This window comes from Gadus macrocephalus, chromosome 17, assembly GCF_031168955.1.
Source record: "Gadus macrocephalus chromosome 17, ASM3116895v1".
NCBI lineage: Eukaryota > Metazoa > Chordata > Actinopteri > Gadiformes > Gadidae > Gadus > Gadus macrocephalus.
The window spans coordinates 8889763-8897604 of NC_082398.1; the positions used below are offsets into that span (position 1 = coordinate 8889763).

Here is a 7842-nt window from a genome sequence, read left to right on the forward strand (position 1 = left end):
ATTTGTGATTCACATAGACGACAAATCAGGAGTTATCATGATACTACGGCGGGAGAACGTATTTCCGTCTGAGTCCAAGATACTGAGCGCTTTTCTAGAGGTAAGTTGCCGCTCTCTGTTCGTGTACATTATAAACTAATGTATGGATAGACCAACAAGTTGATCATTAAAATATGCATGGAAGTAACATGCATAGGCCTCATGTTTATGTCATGAGGTCGTTTGAAAAATAGCATTTAGGCAGTGTTTTTCAGCTTTTTTTAACGCCATGCCCTCGGGCCAAATATGAGGACACATAATCGGGTCCACATATGAGGACAATTAAATAAACTCCAATATTTTGCTTATCATGGTAATATTCTCCAAACCACATTGGTAAGATATGTTTCGTGAAACATTGAAACCTGATAAAAATTTTGCTTTTCCCCTCCAGATTTGCCTGCACATTGCACCACGACATTGCACCACATAACACACACATTACGAAACCAACAGTTCTTTTAAGAACTCCTCTCTGTCTGTCTGTCTTTGTCTGACTGACTGACTGATGGTCTGTCTGTCGGACTGACTGATGGTCTGTCTGTCTGACTGACTGACTGTCTGTCTGTCCGACGGACCGTCTGTGTCCTTATTTTCTCTTGTCAGGTAGGTTCACTGCAATGCTTAAAAAAAAAATCATATTTCATATCCGGGTCTATAAAAACAGTTACTAATGCGCTATATTTGTGTGTGTTTCTACCCTAGAGTATGTCTGAGAGAAATAAAGAAGGTAATCAATAAATCATTCACTTGAATTAGAGTATGATAAGGCATAATAACAGGATTTGAATATCAACATTTAATGCATGGCCTTACTCTTTGCATAGTGCATTCCATTTTGATATTGGAATTCTGCGTTGACAATGATCAAAATAAAAGTAATGAAATACATTCATTTATTCATTCTTGTGTCCATTTGTTACCCACAGCTACTTTGATTGACCTTGTGTTGCCTTCGTACATGTGTGTGTGTGTGTGTGTGTGTGTGTGTGTGTGTGTGTGTGTGTGTGTGTGTGTGTGTGTGTGTGTGTGTGTGTGTGTGTGTGTGTGTGTGTGTGTGTGTGTGTGCCTGACAGGTGTACCACTGCTGAAATTGACGGACCTGCAATTGAGGAGAATGAAAAATGATCATTTAAATCCACAAACAACATATGTGTAATCCAGGGCATCTAAAGACTGGGACCAGAAAATAATTATTTTCTCTCCATTGACACCCATTCATATTTTTCGATCTCATCGGTCCCAGGAGCTCTACCGGAAGGGGCGTGACTTCGCCACTCTATAAAGCCGACGTGGTACACACTGCGCAGTCTCGTCTCAACGGTGCAAGGAGTCTGTTTGAAACCTGCCTCCTCTTGTGAAACCTGCATAGCCTATGGAAGGACATTTTTCGCTAAGTAAGGCAACTTTTGTATTTCTTTTAACATTAGTTTCTCATATTAAGGCTATATTTCGCCTCCGGCCCCCTGTGTATTTTAAACTGGGATCATTTGTAGGCCTATTTCATTTGGTGGTCAAACTGATAAAATGGCCACGCATATTTTGCTATCTTTAGGCCTACTTGTTTTCAAGGTGTATGACTTGGCTTCGGTATTACAAGTTCAGTATATAATATGCATCCTCATATAAAGGGGATCAATATTGCGTCATGATGTAGGACAGCTGGAGTGTGGCTAATGTATAAATTGGACATGCTAATGTCTGCTAGCTTGATGCTAATTGTTAGCTACTTTTCAATGTGTTAGGGTGCACTCACACTAGGCCATCTTGCCGTGGCCGTGGCCGTTTTCACACCTAACCGTGCTCAAATCTGCCTGTGAGTGTGGCCTTAATATCAGTGACGGCTGGTGGTGCTTTTAGGTGGGTGGGCTAACATTTATTAATACGGCCAGACGCCATGAGGTCACCTTTATATCTCTGTTCATAACTTTCATATAATGTGAATGATTTTTAAACAAGAATAAGTTGTAGAGAAATGCGTGTCTTTATTTGAAGCACAATTATAAAGAAAAAGAAGGTGTTTAAAGTGCTTCACTGAGCTGAAATTGAACATTTCGAACTAAACCATTAAGCAAAATAAAACATTTTTTCGTGCTTAAAGTATTAAACAATTAAAATGTTGACCGGTCTCCCTTTGCGCAAAAATGCGGCTGTAGACGATCACACACTCTTTGGTCGAGACGTCTGTCTCGCCGTGAATCGTGAAGGACATGTATGTGGCGTTTCCGACGTCCGCAGCTGTCTTTTGCTTTAAGGTGTCGCCTATTACCGCAATGAATTGTGCACATGCCATCTCATTGCTATACGTTGGGTTGACGTTTATATGGAGTTAGATTCATGCCAAAACCCCGCACACACGCAAAACGTGTTTTGCTCACGCATAACGATTCACACGCACACAAAACGTGTTTTACTCACGCAAAATGATTCACACACACGCTCAGTGTGGTTTGCAAATACAAAACATCATTCACAAACTAAAGCATTTTGCTTCAGAAACAAATACAGTATGTTTTACACAAAGTACAAAAAAAATCCTTCAATTACACAAAACAATTCTACAAGTACGGAACACGAAAGCTGCGCGTGGATCGGAATGCATTTGCGCACGGATCGGATTGCATTTGCGTACGGAACAGCAAGGCGGAAAATTAGTGCCAAAAGTCACGTGACAAATAAATGTCCTGTTATTCACACTACACAACAGCAGGTGGCGGTTTTGAGTCAGTTTAAGGCCGCCAGGACGATCTTTTTTCTCCCCAAAATCTTTATTTTGTTGTTTCTGAAGCAAAATGCTTTAGTTTGTGAATGATGTTTTGTATTTGCAAACCACACTGAGCGTGTGTGTGAATCATTTTGCGTGAGTAAAACACGTTTTGTGTGCGTGTGAATCGTTATGCGTGAGCAAAACACGTTTTGCGTGAGCAAAACACGTTATGCGTGAGCAAAACACGTTTTGCGTGAGCAAAACACGTTATGCGTGAGCAAAACACGTTTTGCGTGAGCAAAACACGTTATGCGTGAGCAAAACACGTTTTGCGTGAGCAAAACACGTTACGCGTGAGCAAAACACGTTTTGCGTGAGCAAAACACGTTACGCGTGAGCAAAACACGTTTTGCGTGAGCAAAACACGTTATGCGTGAGCAAAACACGTTTTGCGTGAGCAAAACACGTTATGCGTGAGCAAAACACGTTTTGCGTGAGCAAAACACGTTTTGCGTGAGCAAAACACGTTACGCGTGAGCAAAACACGTTTTGCGTGAGCAAAACACGTTACGCGTGAGCAAAACACGTTACGCGTGAGCAAAACACGTTTTGCGTGAGCAAAACACGTTATGCGTGAGCAAAACACGTTTTGCGTGAGCAAAACACGTTATGCGTGAGCAAAACACGTTTTGCGTGAGCAAAACACGTTTTGCGTGTGTGCAGGGTTTTGGCATGAATCTAACATTATATTTGATCATTTCTGATTCCTTAGACTAGAGAACCTTATTGTTACTGCCTGTCGCTGAAATGCAGCTGGGAGAGGGGCCAATTTCTCTACACACATGTTGGGTTATTTAGACATATGCTTTTTTAATGTATCGATACGAAACGTTGTTGACCCGCTTACAAATGCACTATTACCGGCCATATTCTGGCGGGCTAAATGAAATTAGCCCAAATAGGGGCGTGTCACGACACCTGCCAATCACAATGAAATGGCCGCTTACCCATGTGCTTGGGCTGAATTACTTTTTTTTGAGTATTTATTGCTCATTGTTAAAAAAAAACTAATAAGGGAATTAATTATTATTATTACATCTATCACAATAGTACATGCATAGAATAAATACCACTGAAATGGTTATGTTTAACTTGCGTAGTCTATTGTGCAGAATGCTAACCTCATTCATTTATTTGAATGCAGGCTGAAAATGCTGGCAAAAGTGGAATATGGGGAGTCCAAAAATACATTAAAGTTCCTCAAACTGATGACAATTTCCATTTCCTCCAGTTTCTTCAAGAAGGTCTGTGTAATTCAAACAAAGGAATAATTATTGCTCAAATAGCTATATTGATAATGGATGAGGTGGCTTAAGTTTTTATTTATTTTTTATTTCTCCCAGCGACGGACAAATTTAGTCTGCAGGCTCAACATCTATCCGAGGGTGTGTTAGCCTTGACTGATGCATCAGATACCGAGGTTGATGCAGACACATTTGATGAGCTGATAAAGTCAGGGGTCCGAAACTTCAAGGTTGGATACCGCAAGTACCCAGTAACGGGTAAGGATAAACCTTTTGAGTCCAAGCACCCGTATATGGAGGCAGGGTGTTCATGTTCATGCTTTTCCACTAATCGTGTGTATGTATTTTTGACTTCATTTCTAGAGTTGGACATTGAATTGGTGGAATACAAGGTTCGACAATCATCCTCCCATCCACTAAAAACCGGAAGAGAGGCCTTGTAGAGCTGGAACGTAATGAAGCAAGACGGGTAAACCTTGAAACTGTCTGTAAAATGTACGGGATTTTAAGATTATTAGATTAATTTATAACAGTATAGTGTTACTAAACTAGTGTAACAAAGCTTAGGGCCCTAATTAAATAATTAATTTGTTTAAACGTGAAGCTACTGGTTACTTAAAAAAAATGTTTTTGCAGAAAGTTGATACTATTCTGAGGTCCAACCCGAAAGGTGAAGAAATCTTCAAAGAATATGACAAAACTAAGACGCTGTCAGACACAACACGCAGACATATGATCAACATTCTGGTTGCAGAAATGACAGATTCACATGGGTAAGAAATCCTTTCAAATGACAGAGGAAAAACATTAATAAGAAACAAATGTAATAAACTGTATGCGTGTATCTATTTATTTTTTCAAAGGAGGATTCCCCCCAGAAGTGTCAGGACTAGTTATGCACTCGGAATTGTGAACCTTTTCCCATATCTACAAGATCCGTACTCAGAGCATGGATATGCAAGTCTTTTTGATATCCAAAAACAGTTGTTTTCATCATCAATCGATATTTCTGCCTTATATTTCTCAATGTTTTGATTGTGTGTGAACAGGAACATTACTATGACCCTGAGGCGAATACTGGCTATCTTGCTTAGAGACTCAAGACAGTCCAACGCAACACGCACGATGGCCTCCGTGGGCATTCCAGGCCCAATCCCCAGGGCAGGCCAACAACCCAACGAGAATCTTTGTTGATTGCTGAACAGCTCAAGGATGAGGAGTGCAGAGAGGCCGTGTCTGTAATAAGACACTCCACAGATGAATCCGTGGTCAAAGAGAAGATGAGAGCCACCTTCGAATACAGACAGAAGCTGGTTCATGACCAGGATGCAACATCTTCAGTCTTTGACGTCTTCCCTCGTTTCCTTGACATACCCGGACTGGTAAGAATATCTATAGACTATTTGATAGTGTTATAAATATTTGAATACTGAATCCTTCTAAATGTAAGTAACCTGTAAATGGATGTTGTATCTCTGTTTAAAGATTGACCAGGATTTCTCACTGATGTTTGGGGACGAAGTGTCTGGAAAGTTTCTTGCAAAGTGGCCTTCATATTTAAAGCCCAAAGTCATCAGAGAAAGGCAGTCTTCCTTTCAGTCTTCATGTTGAGGAACTGCGGGCAGGTTGCAACCCTGAGACTGAGAATGATCATGGTAAATGTGGATAGTCTTCCTGTATCAATAATATCTCAATTTGTTTTAATTATTGACATATGCAGTTCAGCTTTTTTTAACATAATGATCAGCTGCTCTTTTAGCTAAATGGCAAATGTATTAACCCTATAAGAAAGGTGATACTTTTTTTTTAATTTTCAGTGTTCTGTCCTTTGTTGTCTTCAAGGCTGGGATAGTGATATGTCAGCTCTCCTGTTGCTGTTGCATCTTCTGCCCCCTGCATCAAGAGGCCATAAGAAAACTGTCAAGATCAGCTGCCGCACAGGCAGACGACCATCTTGTTAGATTTGTTAAGGTATGTACCATGAACTTGTACTGTATGTAAATAAGTTTGAGATGTAGGTTGACAAAGGACTAAGACGGGATCTGTTTATCTACTATAGTATGCTAAGCATATCCATTTGTGTCTTTGTAACTATAGCATGGAGCCAGCCTCACTACATTCCTGGAGAAAGTTGATGCCAGACAGCCTTTCCTCCTCTGCACTGGACAGCAAAAGAAGAAAGTCGAGAGATTCTTCATCGTTGTGGACAACAAACCGATCCCATGCAACGCCCTGACGTCGGTGGGTGCCTTTGATGGGCTATTCAAAGCTCATTATGTTTTCAGCCTCTTATGATGAAGCCCTCTTCGGTTTCTACACCTTCATTCAAACCACAGTCTACAACATAGATGTTGGAAGCGCAAAGGAAACGCCACGAGTCAAGGAGCTGAGAGCACGACTGCTACGTGAGCCTTAAATTCCCACCATTGCACAAAGGTCAAGGAATTGTTAAAAAAAAACTGTTCAGTGATTATGTTCACCTGTTTTGTTTGCAAAACACACCACAAAAATTGTTCGCTTCTATGTCAACATTTAAAGTTCCAACACGGTTTATACCCAGCCAAAAACCTACGTCTGAAGTGTGGAGAACAAGGATGTCCTTCTTCTTTTTGTACATACTATGGCTTCAGGAAGCATCTTAACAATGGACACAGTCATCACCATGATGATTTTCATGCATACTGTATAGAGGAGCAGAATAATGACAATTCTCTGATTTGCATTGACCAGCTCACCTATTTTAAACCCTTTGACAAGCAGTATTCTAATGATGGTGATCATTGTTCCATATTGCCACATGTTTTAAGAAGCAGTGTTTATGTGGTGAATGTTTTAAATAAATGTTTTTTGAAACTGAAAATGACCTTGTAATTTCTGCCATTTTTATTCTACAGAGCATTTTATTTTGGAAATCCAGAAAGCTATATTTACACCATTACAGTGTTAAATTGAGGCAACACTTCCATAGTTAAAAAACAACCCTGTGAGAGTTGATGTCTAACACTGCATAAAAGGGCTAACACTAACAGTGTTAAGACATTTTACATTTTAACTCCACAAGTGTTAATAATAACACTCCATAAGTGTTAAGGTACTAACACTTCAAAAAGAGTGAAATTAACTATGTGGTGTGGACCCATACACTTTAAAAGAGTTGAAATCAAATCTGACAGTGTTAATTTGGGTTTGCTGTGTGGAAACCGGGAACAGGGTTGCTTGCTATGGGCCAGAAAAATACCTTGATACTTGCCTTTGTCAAACATTTATGGAAGCTTTTTTTTTCTTTACAGATCAACATTTTTTGCCTGGGGTGAAAATAAAAATCAATGATGCAAAGTCTTCTGTCTTTGGTTTATATGACTTGGCTAATATAATTGAGTGTACGAAATAATATGTGGCCTCAGATTTAGCGGTGCTGATCCTCATCCCAGCCGCACTCGGCCGCCAGCCGATCCAGTGAGTGCTGAAGGTCACAGGCCGATGATCCAATGAGGACCACATCTGCAAAAAGCAGTGACGAGATCCTCGGACCACCGAACTGCAAATGTGTCTTGTTTTAAATAAATGTAATAAACACGGAGAAACACACACACACACACACACGTAAACACGATAAATAATTACATTCTTGAATATAATATATCCCGGGTTTGGATTGACCTGGGCACTGTTACATTTCTTTGAAAGCCTCACAATGGAGAGGGACAATCAATAACAGTTGGTTTTCATCAATTTGGGAGATCGCTTATCTTGTTATGAAGGGGTTAATGAGAGCCCGACAGGCAGACTAAT

General features: G+C 40.2%; 1 long non-coding RNA gene across 1 annotated transcript; it reads left to right on the forward strand.

The window, feature by feature from the left end:
- Positions 1-3818: 3818 nt before the first annotated feature.
- On the forward strand, positions 3819-6920 carry LOC132445565 (uncharacterized). The gene is made up of 8 exons (XR_009522649.1): positions 3819-4050; positions 4150-4308; positions 4414-4519; positions 4687-4823; positions 4914-5432; positions 5536-5705; positions 5893-6021; positions 6148-6920. It is a non-coding gene; the product is annotated as an uncharacterized LOC132445565 (long non-coding RNA).
- The last annotated feature ends 922 nt before the right edge of the window (positions 6921-7842 follow it).